Source organism: Rhea americana, unplaced genomic scaffold, assembly GCF_003343005.1.
Source record: "Rhea americana isolate MKP2758 unplaced genomic scaffold, rheAme1 scaffold_128, whole genome shotgun sequence".
In the NCBI taxonomy this organism is placed as follows: Eukaryota; Metazoa; Chordata; class Aves; order Rheiformes; family Rheidae; genus Rhea; species Rhea americana.
Window position 1 is genome coordinate 1,032,452 of NW_028185350.1, and position 17,648 is coordinate 1,050,099.

Consider the following 17,648-nt stretch of genomic DNA (forward strand, 5'->3'; position numbering starts at 1 on the left):
GATCTTTTATAATTCTGTTGTCATAACTGTCCCTCTCTGCTCTCCTTTCTGGCCTTGAAGATCCATTGAAAATTTTACCTTACAAATATTTAGATGGATTCAGCTATTCAAAATCTCCTTCTCTTCCAGTCCTGTCGGTACTGATACTAGTCCCAAGTCTGTAACTGCCCTGTCCAAGTCCCATCCTCCAGGCTGGGTTATAGCTGTGCACCTAGTGATTCTTCTGTTTCATTCATCCGTTTCTTCTACTTCGATAGCAACAAATTCTGCTCTGTTGAGACTCTTACCTGCCTACTGTTTTTGAGGCATGCACTGAAGGCAAGAGCATTTTGCTTCAGCTTATTTTCAGACCCCGGTTGTTAGAATCCCAGCTCACACACTTTTTCAGCTTCAAGCAGCAAAGACTCCTGAGCACAGCCACTCAGGTGAATGGCAAAAAGAAAGGAACAGCTGAAGTGTTTCATTTTAAGAAAAAATGTGCAGGAACATTGACCATTGCCTTTTTTTTTTTTTTTTTTTTTTTTTTTTTTTTTTTTTTTTTTGGAATTGGAGACGTTCACCAAATTCTGCAACTGCTTTGGGATTACCTAATTCTGGGTAATAGAATATTCTGGTGACAACATGTTAGGCTAAAAATTCACCTGGAATCAAATCCTGTTCTGATGATGATTTTGTACAACATAACTGTGTAAGATGAGACCACCTGCGAGGTGGGCATTAAGTGATGTGTCTTCATGTCTGTCAAATTGAGTTTATTTTCTCACCAGGAGAAATTCTAGAGCAAAGAGCAGTTTTTGGTGTGGTGTTTCCTAGGGGGATTCTCGCTCCTTTACTTCTTCCTTTTTAGACAGGGAAAGTGGAAGTGGCTGAAGGCCAGGCCCCTCTTCTTAGCCAGCTATTTGTGAGTTTTTCTTTAGCCATAACAAGACTTAAGACACTCGTCTATCCCCAAAAAAGCATAAAGCACGGGAAGGGTTTGCCATGTATGAGGTAAGCAAGGTAAGCACAGCAGACTGATGTGGCTTTGATTTTTATCCCTCTCAGAGTGTAGGAATATGTGTGATATTGGCAGTTAACCAGAGCTTCACGGAATGGTACCCGTGAAAGTGTTCAGACATGACTATGTGTAGATATGTATTTAGATACATCTTTTTTTTCCATTACCTGTGGCTCAGCATCAAGGAGGCTGGGTTCTGGTTCAAATTACAGATTTGCCCAAGTGTAGAATTCATTGAAATCACTTCAGATTGGTAATACTTTAACTAAAAATAGCAGCTGACCTCTATTACATGTTTCCGCATCTGTTTACTTTTAAGAATTTATTAGCAGTTATTTGTGGGCTATCTTCAAATACACTTGAATGTGAGCATCCATGTCTGTGTGTGTTCATGTGTGCACCCTCAGTGAGGACATCCATTTACATTAGAAAAGGAATTTCTTATTTGGCATGTGCATCCTTGCATTCAGCTAGCCCTATGCAGATATTCCTGGATAGAGTATGTGTTGCAGACAGTGCTCATGTAAGTCAGGACAAGGATCTATCATTGCATCTGCATCTGCAAGCTTTGTGCAGACTTTTGTGCGTGCACGTTTTAGGACGGGACGTGCATTGGCTGGTTTGAGAAGGGACACAGGCTTTGCCTGCAGGGGCCAAGTTCTGGCTCTCCTGGTGGAAGCCAAGTGTAAGCAGCACAATTCCTACTTAGCATATTGCCTCTGACTGACAGCTTAGGCAGAGGGGGAATGACTGTGCTTGGCCTAACTCTCTAYTGCTCTCGAAAAGAGCAGTTGATGCCCTTGACTAAATAGAGATGCTGAATGCAGCATGTGCGATAGTGGCCAGAGGCCTGGTCACTCCACGTAGCCAAGCTTCTGGGATTTTTGTTTTCTGGCCATTACCAGGCAGCCTGCGCAGGAAATGAGTGCCATTAGGAAATCTGTCTTGCTGCTCTATGGGTCGTTTTCTGTTTCAAAAGCAATGCGGAGCATAGTGTGAACAGTGCTCCTAAAGATGTCTGCAAGTTCGCATGTGTTGATATGTTTGTGCATGTGGATCTACGTGGTTTTATGCTTACCCTGTGTGTGGATGTGGACGTATAGCTAGAAGGGCTGAGCCTGAGTGCGTGTTTGTGTTGGTGCCCCTGTGTGAGCACTCGTGTGCATGTTTCCGAGCCGTCTGGGAAGGAGGCACCGTGCACCCAGCGCTGTGGAGGTGTGTGTTATTCTCACATCCTTGCTAGCAGCAAACAATGTCATCTCTCTACCTGGACTGCAGTGTGACACACGTTAAAAACAACAGCAACAACAAACTATGGAGCCAYGGGAGAAGGCAGGGCTGCTCTCTTTGATCATCAACAAGCAAACCCAGGCGAGCCCAGAAGAGCAAGGTGGGACCGACACTTGCTTTTGGGTTGGGACTCGGCGAGGGAGAGAGAAGCAGTAATTTGTTTGCYGTTTCCCTCAAGCCAGGAAACCCAAACCCCAAGTGTTTCCCAGGCCAGAGCACATTCAAGCCGAAAGAGAGTGGCAGCGGATCGCTCACACGTGCATACACACCCACGTGCACACGCACACCCAGGGAGAACATTAAGGAAAGAGAATTCTTCCAGCACCACTGCAGTTAAAATGCAGAGACAATCTCGAGTTTTCAGGCCATAGCTGTCAGGATGCTTTGGTATATTCATCACCCCCCACTCCATGGTGATAAAAATTTACACAGCCAACGAAACGAAGATTAATTTCATGTGAAAAGCTGACAGAATGGCCCATGTCATTGCTTTATTTGTGCCAGCACTCAGTAACTCGGTGCAAGTTCCATTGAGGTGGCAGACACCCCATCCCCTAGAGCCATCTCTTCTCCTCTCTAATGATGCCACCGTTTTGACAAAACCAAGCAACACAGCCGGTATGTGCGAATTTGGAATTAATTTTCTTCCGAAAGGTCAAGTATGTTAATGAGCTTTTGGCTGCCTGTGTTTTCTTCCTTGTATTTTTCCCTTGTTAATGGGGGAAGAGAGGGGAAAAAAAGAATGGGGAGAATAATTAAAAAAAAATCAAAAGGAAGAAAGGAGGGAAAAGAAACTGTGAACATTGCAAGAGGCAGGATTCAGAGTAGTTTTTCATGGCTTCTTCTTTTTCCAGGRCTGAGGCAGACTAATTGTATCAGCGCAAGTCTGTGTAGTTTGCTTGAAGCTGTTGAGTGAGGCCAGGGATGTCATGGATAGCAGAGTTGGTGTAACCTGGCACAGAGGAGGTGAATCGCACCTCCGTTGCTCTCAGGAGTTGACTGCAGCCCTGTGTGTCAGCAGTTGGCTTCGTTCGCCACCCGAGTGGCTGAGCCCTGCTCAGCCCGGGTCTCTGCAGGTGCTGGTGGGGAGCAGAGCGTGAAGGAGAGAAAGGGTTAACGGGCTCAAGCACTCGGGCCCCTTCGGCAGGAAGCTGGGCCTGAGGCKCCAGTGCTTGAGGAGAAACGCTAGAGCCCGCTACTTCTTCCAGCTTAGGAATATGACAGTGTGGCCGTATAAAAGGATTTGTCCCGATCTCATGGTTGGCATGAGCTGTTTGAAATGACTGTGATGCCAACCACCTCTCCTGCCTTGTAGTCACAAAATTTCCTGCTTGATTCCTGCAACTGAGACTTTGCTGCTTTKGGGCATCTTAGTGTCAGGAGTTGGCTTGATTTCTCAAGGGACTGGGTGAAGATCAAGATGGGGAAAGGCAGCAAGCTCAGAAGATGGTGTGTCAGAGCGCGAGAAGTGCCGCTGGCCCCCTGGATCCCGTTCCTGGCTCTGTTGCTGACTGGCTGGGCTTGCTGGGATCGGACATTTAGAGTAGGATTTGTTTCACYTGATTTTAGTCTTCTGAAAGTTAAGCATGAGGACTAAACTGATTGTCTAGGCTTCCTCTGTAGTCAACAGGGAGTGATGGGGGGAACACATATCCCACCTAATTCGAGACGAGAGAAATTGCCTTTCTTTCTCCATTGATTATAAAGTGAATTTAAGCAATTATCTTGGACCAGATCTGTAGCTTTTAGAGGGTTAAAATTATAGGATGTGATTTCTCCCTCATTCCTATCTCCCTGCTCTCATCCTGGCTCTTATTTCCACAAAGAGTCAAATCCAGCAGACACAGGGAATTCAGCAGTGCTCGCAGAGGCTATATTGGTGATATAAAATCAATGTCTTTCACTCTAGCTTGCTCAGGCTGGCTCCACGCTTACCCACTGTTGTGGCAATATAGCCCTTGGCTGTGATCTCGTCATTTCTCCCTAGCTTTGCTGGAGTAAGCCAAACGTATGGATTCTTGGGCACTGTCCAAAATGCCTTTGTTGACTTTGGAGGGTGCGTGTTTTGCCATCCTGGCCACAATGCAAGGAAAAACGATGTGCAGTCTAMCAGTGCCAGTATCACACATGACATATTAGAGGGTGACCTTAATTAGAAATTATTTTTGCTTTACATTTTACACAGCTGGTTCTGTTGCGTGGGTCCTTCTCCATGTATGATCTTTGCATGCTTGCCACATGAGTCACTGCATCAGGGCTGCCTCAGACTGATGTCTGGGGCATGGATTTCAAAAGCACTCAAGTGACCAAGCTTAATGATTTTCAGCTGACTTCTAGTATTGTCCTAAACATGGAATTCCTATCCGTAAACCACTGTGCTGCCTACGCTCTCCCCCCAACCTCTTTTCTCAGGCTCTGTAGTGTGCGTGGAGGCACGTTCTCCTCTGCTGACCCTGTGACGAGATGAAGCCCTGGCAGACAGGTGGGGTGGGTAGCTGAGGGCAGTAAGGTTTAACAGAGAAGCATGTGAGCTGTCTCCCTTGCACAGGCATGCACACGTTATCTCGGCACATTCATGGGCATCGTCAGCACTTCTCTGTGTTTTTTTCACTGTAGAAGTTGGATGTGTTGTAAAATAGTTACTTTATTCCTCCTTAGAGATGGCTGCAATGCTGTGATGGAAGGAAATGTGATATTCRTATATGCTTTGCTAAGCTCTTCGTATAAATTTCGCTGCACAAGGCAAAGGGGGAAAAGGGATATTTAAAATATTTCAGGGACAAATTGTGTTTTGAATGCTCAAGTCCAGCAACAGAAAGAATACGTRAAAAGTATCCAAAGAGGCTCCCTCATTCAGGAATATGGTGAAGTAAGGCATCCCTGTTCTCTCTGTCTTTTTGATGCCTTGGTTGTCGGAAGGGGACAAGTTTTCCCAAACCATGAGTTTTTTAGGGGAACTTCTCACCCAGTAGCTCCCTGGGGCTTTTGCTAAACTGTGGGATATTCAGTGTTTCCCAGCTCTYGTGTCCAGAAGTGTCTCCTCTCTTCCCAGATGGGAGATGTGGCTTGCACCATCTCTGTTTTCTCACCTCCCACGCTCTGGTTTCCGCAGGGAGGAATCCTGGGCATGTGAGTCAGAGGGAGCCGTAGCATACGCTCGTCGTGTCACCAGTGTGAATGATTCAGGGACCGAGACTGCAGAACACACCTACCCCGTGACTGCAATACAGCCCTTGGGACACTCCAAGCCACATTTTCTCAGCATGGCAAGTTCTTGAGAAAATGTAACCGCTCATTTTGGTGCCTAACTAGAAAGTTAACCCTTGAAAACAAAAGTCGGATGTGTGGGGTGCAATGGGAGAGTGAATCTTTGCTCTCTCCCAGTGCTCTCCTCATATTTACAGACATCGTTATCCAATAATACACTGATTGCTTGCTCCACTTTCAAGCTGCTCCTGCTTCTTTCTTCCCTTGTGTTTTTCCTTCTGTGTGAGAGCGCTGGCGCCTGTGATGGAAGGTCACTAGTGAGGTTAGTCAACGGGCTCCAAGTATGAAGGCTTCCTGCTCCACTAAGAAAAGCTGGGAAGTCCCCCCTCCCTGCTGCTCACCACAAAAGCCAATGTCTGTCTCCCTCTCTCTCATTCTCATCCCTTCCCTCGAGCACAGAAGTCAGGAGATATCCATACAGCAGATAGGGTGGGAGGAGGAGATGCCCGAGCTGCCTTCAGATGCATTTGCTTGAGTACCAAAAGCAGTGTGGCCACAGGATGCTTCTCTGCTAACCTGCATTGCCAAAAGAGGGACTATTCCCAAGTGATGGGTAGAGGTAACTCCAGTTTCTGGCAGRTTCCTGTAGGAATCTGGCCTGGTAGATGGGCTGAAAAAATGCTTKTATTTCCCCTAGAAATTGTCTTCAGGTTTTTCAGCTAGCAGGCTGATGGGATCTATGGGTAACTGAGAAGGGATTTCTGAAAATTAACYAATAAAATTGTGATTTTTGTCAGTAGATGTGAATTTGCTGCGCAGGGACCTGTAACTTCTTTAGAAAAATGCTAGGGGTTTTCAGATTGAAAAAGGTTAAAAAAACTCTGCGCTACCCATGAATCTGGGGAAAGAAAAGAAATCCCTTCCCAAATTAAGTGAAATAGCAGCCCTAAGGCTGCCATCGTCCCCAGGGGTGATGTGGTGTTGGATGAGCAGCTCTAGAGCAATGGAGAAGAACCAGCCCGCAGGGAGCTGGCTTTGAGTTTGGAGGTTGCATGTGAGGGTGTAGGGAAGGAGCAGGGCACAAAGATTTATAGAAATGGAGCGTGAACCAGAAAAAGGAGATGGAACAGGACCCGGTGAGGAGGAGAAGGGATAAATATGGTGGGAGGGGAGGGAAGACAGGATGACATGTAGCTATTTTTGCAAAAATTAAAGCTGGAACGGGGGAAGCTGCTCCAGAAAGCACCACAGACATCAACCACATTCAACTGAATGCGATTTATTTTAACAATAATATAAAACCCTCACGTAATACTTGTGCAGCAGGAAGAGGGGAATGCTGCTGGTGTTACACACACAGCTTTGGGCTCGCTTAACAAGAGGAGCACGCAGGCACATGCCTTTCAGTCCCCACTTCATGTGAGCCCGTGGGGTACTGACTCTTGCAAGGATCCTGCTCTTAAGCGAGAAYGGAAGCAACTGCTCTGGAAGAGCTGATTTTGGTCCCTCCAGCCCTGGCTGCGTCTCTTCAAGTCCTTCATTGCTCATAACTTTCGTAAAGGTTGCAGAGGGGACTTTCTGTTCTTGCACAAGGCTGAGTCCCGCCAGGTCCGATGCTCTTTGTCTCCTCCTATGATCTTGGAGACAGCAGTAAGCACACCTTGAGGACTCCTTCCTGGGCGGTGTGTTCAGATTTGTCCCACTCTCTGCCAGTGTATGCTAACTTGAGGCCAGAGCAATCTCATGTCATTATTACGTGTAGGTGTAAAGATATTCAGATCCTCTGTAAAAATGGGTATTTATTCATTTAGATTTTGGTTTACTTTTCCTTAAGATTTATTCCTTATTTCCATATGGAAATTTTTCCATATTTATTCCTTTATTTCCTTAAGATGTATTCATTGCCAGTGGAAAAAGCCAAATCCTCACTATTAAAAAACAAAGTCTTTTTTTTTTTAATTAAATGAAACAAAACTGTAATTAACTCATTTCTGATTATGGTCTTAGTGTCACTCCTTTGGGGTGCAGCACCAGTGCATTAGCAGAGCTGTGTGCTGGGGCCTCATGGTAAGACATCAACACTGAAAAGATGAGAAAAGCAGGAGGTGAGGACAAGAGAGGGCAGGAGCGCCAGCRATGAACTGTGCGGCGTCCGAGGAGCAGCCGGGACAGCTATTGCCTTACGTCATGGCATCCTCTGCTACCTGCTCCTTTAGTTTTTAGGAATGTCGCTTCCCGGGGGTGCAATGCTCTGCATAAGGGGTAAAGTGAGACAAACGGGAAGGAAATAGGTTACCTAAGTTAGCTGTAAAGATCTCCCCATTTCTGAGCTGGATGGGAAATCACATGGAATGTGCTTGCTCCTGCCCTGTGGCTAAGAGCAGCAACGGAGGAGAGCAAGAGATTTATCTAGCTACAGTCTCATATCCCGTTGACTGCAGCGAAGGCTGCAGCACTTCCCGACTATCGGCTGGCGCTTTCACTCACACACATCTGTGATTGATGGGCAGAGAGTATAAACACCTCATTAGTGCTATAATTCACTGGTTAGGGCTCAGACTGTGCTGTGGGAGGGAGGAAAAAAAGMGTTGAGAAAGTTTAATACAGAAAAAAAAATGGAAGAAGGAGAAGAACGGATGTAAAGGCCACACAAATCATTCCAGGGAGTTATCTGACCTGCTTTGAAAACTTTAATTGCTGATAATGGACAACCTGTTGGGTGGTATTTTATTAACACTAATAGATTTTTACGGGATATTTCTCACATTGCTCTCCCTGAGCCTGAAGAATACATTAAATATTAAAAGTTAATGCTCTTGGTTGCTGTTTCAAGGATGCCCTGCTGATAACGAGCTTTCCCGCAAGTTAGAAACCAGGAGAAAATATGAGCTGCTTCTACCATTTACTGCCTCTGCAATAATAATGAGGAAAATACTTGAATCTCGTGTACACCTTGCAGCTGAGGTTCTCAGTCCTTCCTAAACACTGSGTAATGTAACTGCTTGGCCTAGAGATTGTGGGTGTATACCTGAGTTTCGCTTCATAGATCCGCAAGAGCTGGGTTCCTGGGTCCCACCCTGAAAACCAGTGCTTCTAACCTCCTATAAGCTCCCTTGCATTTTGATTTTCCAGGGCAGAAGCGTGAGCCAAGAACCTGTATCTGTTTCTYGAGAGTGTTTATGTGCAAAGTAAGTATACTACCATGTTTTTCTTAGGTGTTGCTTTCCCCCAGGTTTGGGTGATAGAAATGACCCAACTACTTGGACCAAAAAAAGTGAAGAGTCTCAGGGAGAGGCTGCAGAAGCCTCAGCTGTTRTGGGCATCAAGATGTTGTCTAGGGGAGGCTCTTGGCTCCCCAAAGTCCTACATGCAGCAGAGGACCCTCAAAGCAGGAAGAGACAGGCCATTTCTTTACTGTAAGGAAAAGAAAACTAATGCTGACATAAGGGGGTTTGCCGGAGGGGAAGTAAATTTGAGACCGAGTATGAACAGTAACCGACATAGGTAGCAAGTCTGGGTGGGTAGAATTGAAAAGTTATAATCCACATTCCTGCTCAGAGTGAAACCTGGATTTCTTCTTGATGCCTTCTTAGGGCACRCCAGCCCTGTCAGCAGTCATGGTCTTAGAACTGGCAAGCAAGCTCAAGTTTGTTAGGCTCTGCCTCAGTCTGTTCTTTGTGGAGGCYTGTCTCTATTGAATTGTGCCATCTTCACTTGTGGGACCAACGGTCTTGTTTTTGGAGCTCGTTCTGACCACTGTTTGTGCAGCCACCTTCTCGTGCCAAACCAAGCTGCGCTGCATGGCTACGTCCATGCTCTTTGGTACAATCTTGATGAGTAATGCAGCTTTCCAAGCTTACTTGGCCTGTGAACAGCTTCCCAGGCTTTTTTGTGAGAGCAGCCAGCTAGACCTTACTGAGAGCTTGTTGAACTCTTCCAGCCATGGGGTCTATCTGTAAACAGTCTACAAGAAGATGGATTTTTGTACCTTTTTCTATAATCATCCCTTGAACTCTTCAGTTAGATTCTCCTTGGTTTTCACCTCTTAGCACCATTTTACATTTTTACACAAGTAATAAAAGCTACTGAAAGGAGGGAAGTGAGGAAACAAGGCCTGACCACAGAGACTCCTCATCATCCTGGCCTCGATATTAGAGGGTCACCAGTGTGCACTGCAGGGTTCAGGCCTGGTTAGAGGGCATTTAACTAACTCTATCTGCACCAGAGTTATCCTTCAAGGAGTGGACACAAGCTTGCCTCCTTTAGTTGGTTTAGATGAGGTGATTTTTTTCCCTAGTATGGTCCACAAGGAATCCAAAATATGACCTTAAATATGAATATGTAGATTTTTACTAAGTAGAAGCTTTTTTCTTAGAGTAAATGATATCTTAGTAGCCCCAAGGTAGATGTGAATAAAACTGGAGCTTCAGTTTCTGGAAGACCTCACCTTCCAAGGCATGATGCAAGGCATGGACAGGGCCTATATGATGCTCTTGTCATCTGCAGGGACTTTAGATTGCTTGAACTGAACTCTGTAAAGGGGCTTTAACAATTTCCTAAATTCCATATCTTCCTTCTCTAAAAGAAGGATTTGAATCTGGATCCTAGCTGAATTTGGGAAGAGRTTGCCTAGAGCATAGTAGGGAATGAGGCACAGGTGGATTTTTTTTTTTTTTTTTTCCAAAATGGTAGATCTTTTTCCAAAAGGGTAAATCCTTTGGCTCAGATGCTCCAGGATGTGCTTTGCTGCTGAACTGCTGTTTAGCCATAAAACAGCCTTAGTTACTTAACGGGAATTGACTGCTTGGACACCTCCCCTCCCCCTGCCAGCACGCCCGCCCTCCCCGGCTTCCCTCCCGTGCGGTAATGACAGCTTTTCCTGATTGACCCCACAGGCTTACGAAAAACCTTTTTACTTAAACGTATATTGACCTCAGTCTTGCTGCCTGGTGAATTATGTCACAGCTGGTAATCTGAAAATCATAAATTAGGCCCCAAACCTGTGGAGCCGTCTCCTAACGATACGGATCTGAGCCGTTATCGATGAGGGTTGTGCTAGGTGCCTGATGTTGGRTGCATCTCTGACGACTTGGGGGGAAATACCCTTTCTGTATTTTTTTCTGATACCATCCAAAGACTCGGTAATTTTTTTTCTTTCCTTTTATTTTACTCTTTTATTTCCTGTTCCTGTCTTTCTGTACCTTGTGTTAAAGTAAAATTTTATTGCTTGCCTTAACCTACCCTTCAAAGAGAAAGGAAAGGAAGATGTGAGCCTTGGCATTTTGGGTAGCGTTAATTCTTGGGTAGTGCTAATTTTACTGATCTTCCTTCCTCCCTTCCTCCCTTCCTATTGATTTTGTGTTTGTTTTGGTTTTTGTTATTTTCCCTGACTTGATTCTTATGATCACTGCACCAGACAAATGAGAAATTTAATGATTTTGGAAACATTTCTCCCTTACTTTATAATGCGGCATAATTCCAACAGATCCCCGTTGCAGTCATCATTTTTTCTCCCCCCGTGACTTGGGATGCAGTTGCTTGTTGTCACTTTTGTGGACGAGGGACAGGGAATACTCTGTGAGATGTGAAGCATTGCCATAAACTAAATCAGCCGTTCTATCTCTGAACAAGTATTGATCCAGTGGGAAGGGGGGAACTAACTCAGTGACATTCCTTGTAAAAAGATCTGTGCTGTGCTTGACATAAATAGCAAAATGCTGCTAGTTTTCACGATTCACTGTTCTTCTAGGGGGAAGAGGGGCATGGGTTGATCTTCCTCTTCTAACAAATAGGCAAGAGGAAGGCTTGACTCCCTACACACCTTCTTGCATGGGTGGCAGGTCCAGAAAAGGAGGGGTCTTTCCTCATTTTCCCACATCTGAAAATAGGGCTACCTAAACACTTTTTGTCTTTTTTTCTAACTGTGCTGGAATACACGGATAACAAAGCTGGAAAAGAAGGGAGCTTATTTTCCAGTTCCAGCAGTATGGGAAATATTATCTTGGCGATAGACCCTTTTCTTGTTTGAGACCTTACAAAACCTGATTTTGTATCTGTGGCATAGTGCACCATGTGAATCCATGAACTCAGGAATGTTTTGAGTTCAGGCTCTGTTACTTCTTTCTGCAATCCAGATCAGCTCCATGCCTTGACTTACTTTAGAAAATACAAAATAAAGCTATCTTTGCTGATAGCTACTGAGAGTATTCATGTCCTACACCATGGCCAGAGCTGGCAAGGCTGAAATTAGTTCAGGATCAGTCATTTTCTTGGCTCTGGATATAAGCAGTGAAGTTCTGAGTGCCTCTTGCACCTCAGGGCTGTTCAGTGCTATGGATGGAGATCCAGCCCTGAGACAATAAGGCGATGAAAAGCACTTTCAGAAATACTGACAAATAGACAGACAGATAAAAGAAGCTTTAGTAAGCATGTGTAGAAATAAATTCTTGTCAGTCTACTTTTGATCTTCTGAGTTTTTTAAATATTTAAGCCATCAGTGAACTTGTATGTTCTGCATTTTTAAGAGCCTTACAAAATGTTCTTTAAATGAATTGATTCAAGCATTTTTTTTTTTAAAAAAGACTAGATTGGGCATCATTTTTATTTAGATTAAAATACTCCCCTGCAGTGTTTGCAGTAGCAAGTTTGTGGAACTGGCATGTGCAGTACCGCCCAGCAAATGAAACTGGCTGAAAATTCCCTCCTCCTCTTGTTCCTGGAGATGACATACGTGCCAATGACTTAGAAGATGCAATGGTGGGGAAAGAATGAGTAGATGATGGAGTTTATTCTTCTTTTACTTACACAAAATGCAGGCACATTTGTGTTTTTAATACAAGATTTTCGAGTAGATTGTGCCCCTTCAAGGGAAAGACAAGGTCCTCAATGCTGCAGGATTAGCAGTACTGAGGATCAGGAGTGGCGATGGCTCAGGGTCTATGGCACTCCTCAAGACATACAGTATAAGCTTTCTGTGATTGAGCTTTTTTGGAGATCAAAAGGCTTAAAACCCTTGAGAAAGGGATTTTCAGATCATCCAGAGRGAGACACCAAATTGTTGGAAGGGAAGAGGCTCTTTGGAGTGCTGAGATCAGAACCTTTCCAACCTTTCCCAGACTTTTCCACCCCAGCAGAGGAACATATCTTTGGATTTGTTTTGCCAAAGTTATTCATAGCAATGGACCAGCTGCATTGGTTCAGCTAAATGGCTGAGTGTCTCTCAGCCAAACCCAACCAAAACTGGTGTATGAAGAAGATTGATAAAGATTGCAAGAATTTGAAAACAAATACATGTATTTGTTGGGGGAGGTGGGAATTACACCTGTATGCATTAATCCTTCCTTGTGCTGTGGGAGCAAGCCTGAGTCAGGCTGCGTATTTATCCTAGGGAGCTGGAGTAACGTGTGTATTGCTGTAGGCATTATCTCCACCTCATAGGTGAGCCCGGGGAGCAGGTGGGGATGCTCACTGATCTGAGGCTGAGTACTTATCCTAGGGAGCTGGAGTGACACGTATACTCCTACGGGCATTATCTCCACCTTGTATGTGAGCCTGGGGAGCAGGTGGGGATGCTCACTGAGAGCTTCTGGGTCGGAAAAAGGGTGAAGAGAGACACAGGATGGCCTCACCCCATGGCTTTTTGGCCAAGAAGTTGAGCCAACATGGGGACGAGATGGAGAAAGCAATCCATTGCTCATACAGGTCAGGAATAATTTTTCACTGGGCAGGAAATATTTGTGAAAGAAATATTTTACGGAGAAGATTCTGCTAAGGCTGGGCAGCTGTATGGCATCGATTTTAAAGCTGTTCCAAAACTCACCATCTTGCACAAAGACTCGTATGCTTGTTTGTTCCCTTCTCAGATTCCTCTGTCAAGTTGGCGTTGGCAGCTGGGTTATCAAAATGCTTCGAGAAAATACTTCTGCGCAATATTCTTCATGCAATCAAAAGCTATTAGGACTGAAAATCTTTCCTCAAAAAGGAATTTTCCTGAGCTGATAAGAATCATTTCTGCTCACATTTAGAGAAGTTTAAACGTTTGGCATCTAGACAAGATATATGTCCATTATATTTTGTCTTCTTCGTGTTGATAAACCGAGGATGTGATGTTATGTTTTCAGTTTATAAAGGCTGACCATTTACTTTCAGTGTGATGACTTTTTAAGAGAAAACAGCTAAACAAGACTGAAAAAGAATTAAGTTTTCATAGCAGAGGCTGTTTGATAAATGTGTTTCCTCTGTAATAGGCTGTATCTCTTGGCTGATGATAAAGTAGTGGTTGTCCTCAGCCAACATCTTGAAATCTCAAGGTGAAAAACAAATTGTAGGAATCACGTAACCTTATACTCCATGTCCAAGCACTCAATTCCCTCACAGTAACACAATTTTTTGTAAATTTTGTCCTAATCATCACATAAATGATCTCTAGGAATYAGTGTATTTAGGATTAGTCAGAAATATTTTGACACACTGGCTTTCCATTGGAAAATGTCATTCAGGCAAAACTGAAACAGTTGAGGAAATGGCATTGATTTAACCCGTTTGTTTTGTTTTTTCTTCAGAAGAATAATAGAGAGAAGAGCCTGATGGGGCTGAAGCTGTATGTTTTAGTTAGTTGTTCTTCTTCTTTCCAAGTGACTTTTTGCCTGTTTTTTTTAAGATGGAAGTTACATTATTTTTCTACTCGTACACAGTAGCGTGTAAGAAAAGACATGTTTCAGTCAGTTCAAAATGAAAATGTGAAAGGAACATTGAGATTTTAGGGTCCTTTTCCAAAGCAAAATAGGAGTAATTAATGAAAGCATGAATTTCTCTGTCAAATGGAGCTGCCTCTCTTTTCCTCAATCTAGCAATGCTGTTACGGATGCAGGCTGAACCATGCGTGGTTTGCAAATCCCTTAGAGAAGGTACTGCAGAAAGAGCTCCCTGCTTCTGTCAGCAAGGCTTTCTCTCTCTCTCTACTCTGGACTATTCAGGTTTTCTTTGTCATCCTTCTTAAAGCAACAATTTCCCAAATACCAGGACRGGGAGAACTATGTTGTCAACTTTCCACTTACCAGCGTAATGAATAGGATCCTGCCTTAGCTGGCCCGCAGGTCTGATTCAGCAAGAAAATTACGGTGTCCCCGTATCCTTTTAATTGAAGGTTTTAAAACCAAAGCATGGAGATACACATAAATTATTACATTGTCATTTAATCTGGAGTCAGTCCAGTGTGAACCCTGAACGTCTGGAGTGGGTCCAGCCAAGTGGCAGGAACAAGGCCRCGAGTCCTAGTAAACACCACATGATTTCTGGTATTTGCAGGGCATCTGGTTTTGCTGCCCTTGCAGTACCTTTGTCTGGTCTGGAGAAGATCCTGGGTGACTGGTGATTTTATTACGGCCTGGCACATTTGAGGGCAAGCCATTCGGCTCGTCAGCCCGCTCCCAGAAGAAAAAGCTTCAGTGAAAAAACCTTGCTGTGGGCTTTGAAACCTGAACGGCAGCCAGGTCGAGCGGGGGGATGTGCCGATCGCCTTTTGCTGTGAAGTTGCCACCTGAACGACGACACTGTTACGTGGTTTGAAAAGACGACGAGCCATGARAAGGATAAGTGTCTGTCCTGTGTGTGACGGGGTGGGTATCAGTTAGAAAGAAATCCTGGCCCTCACCCTTTCCTGAAACGATGCACCTCAAAATSCACCTTGGGAGCTGTTTCAAAGAGACACATACTCATCCCAAGTTTTCTGCTTGCGGAGAACTTGTTTTTTACAAGCTCGGTTTTGCTAGACCATCTGGTCATGCTTGTGCTCCTTTGAAAGCTACGCCTTCCTGCGTGGTCCTGGGAACGCTGGAAGAAAAGCTCGGGAGGGGAGAAGGGAGAGGGATTTATGAGAGCTGTATTTCCCTTAATAAAATAATTGCCTAAGAGGAGTCACAGCTTGTAACAACCAGTGAGATTCTGCTGCAAAGCTTTCCTTCACAAGGGCTACGCTTGGCAGCCGGGAGYGCTCCCGCGTTGTGCTTCCTCAGCTTGAGTTGGACGGGCCGTGGCACGGGGGTGAGTATTGCTCTGAACTTGTCCAGCATACAACATCTCCTCTTTTGTTCTTAGCTTGTTGGGAAAAAACAGCTCCCCTTTTACTAATTATTCTTTGCCGTTTCCGTAAGACCCCAGCTGAAGGCAGCGCACTAGGCCTGAGCTGGCTGTTTTCGTGAAACGCTTGAATAGACGAGACAGCAAATGGTGAGGAGGAGAGGGAGAGAACTGTTGCTATAGTGTCCCTTGTGCAGATGGAGAATTGAGGCCTGGGAATTGAATAATTTGCACTGAGTCTAAAAAAGAGGCGGTGGCAGAATCAGGAGAGCAGCTTGGCTCTTCTCCGTTCAAGATAGAAGCATCCTTTCGCTTTCCGGCTGTTAGTTCCTGGGAGAGGTGAAGTTCCTAGCCTTAAGGCTGGCTGAGAAACAGTCTTTCTAAGGAGCAATAGTATTTATGAACGGAGTCTTGCTATCCCCCTATGTTTCTGCATAGTCCATTTTGTGGAGTGAGGGCTTCTGTTTTCCCACCTGGGGCCTGCAGTGCACCTCAGACATCTCAGTTTTGTTGTTTTTGAGTTGTTTGCTTGGACTTTTCKTACAGGTTCGATCACAGACACTGTTCCAACAGACTGAAATCCCAGGGGGATGTCTCAAGGTGTCAGGTCCCATGTGGACAAAGTGATAGTCTGGATATAAAGGACAAACCCAGAGACATGGTAGCCTGGGATACTGCTCACTGCCAAAAGCAGGGAAAGCTCTGACTAAATTAGACAGTTAATCCAAACTTTCTGTTACAGGTTTAGAGTACCCTGGCTTTTGGGGCACCCCACTTGAGATGCATAACAGCTGGTATTCAGGATTCCCATGGGAAGTGGCCATCTAGGGCCCTTCTGGGGATCTGGGTGCTTTGAACCTGGTGGCCTTATGGGGACTTTGTACTGTCTTGCTGTCCTGTGAACAGCAAGTTGACTTATAGCCATTAGGAATTTACAATGTGCTTTGGTCTAACCTAAAATATGATGATGTTCAAGCCAAGGGTATAATGCTGACTGTTTCCAAACAAAGATTTGAATCATCCTTTGAATCTAACTATTGGACCTTACACATGCTGTGAGAAAATCTACATTTACATTTAAGTTCTTAAAAGGAATGGAAAAGGAACAAGAAAGGATAATTTGTAACGAGGGTTGGGTTACTTAAGAGCCAGGTGAAACTAAAGCTGCCAGGCAGGGGTTGCTTATGTTTGAAAGCAAATTTTGGACTAAATGAACCAGCACCCTGCTTGGGGAGACAACTCGGTGTACCTCATGGGTGATCAGAATGTGGAAACAGAGTRAAATAAGTCCTTTTCCCCAAAACATGAATGCATTCAGATAAACAAAGCATAACCCTTGACATCAAGACGCCAGCTTCTCTTCTTCACTCTGCTGTCCGTGTATTTTGTGGATGAGGCAAGCCCCTTCCCTTGCTGATGCTGTTTGTTATGGGCTACAGATATTTTCATTTTCATCTGTGCAATGCTGCAGTGTTGTAAGAAGCAATACAAATGCTATTTACTAGTGAAGAATGCAGTGAAAAAAATAGTGTTGCAAGATGAAGCATCCCTGTTGAGGCTACACCTTGTTCCAAGAGGCTGTCCATACCCATTTCCCATGGGTTAGGAGTATGCAATTTTTCATGAGATCTTTCTTACACAAGCTACAAACCTTGTAACATCTTTCATTCCCTTTGACCAGACTAAGAGCAGATGTTGGGAGGGGATCCAGGCCAGTGTATTGCACTTAGAAGAGGCCGTGTATAAATCCCCTTCTTTCTACAGCTGTGATATACAGTGTACGCACCTTATTATCAGAGGGAGATCCAGAGTACAGGGCAAAGTATAGGGTAACCAGAGTAACACAAGGTCTTGGGAGATTTCTAGCTATTCAGAAAAGCTGAAAGAATTGCATGTGGAAAGCCAAACTTGGGAGGAAAAGGACAGGGGTGAGAAAGGAGGAACCACTTTAAGTATAACAAGGTCTGAAGGGAATAGGGAAGTGAGAGATTGCAAGGCTATTTGAGCTAGTGTCATATGCAAGGATAAGAGAACCTTGATTTAGGCTAGAGATGCACCAGCAAGCAAGGAATTTGCT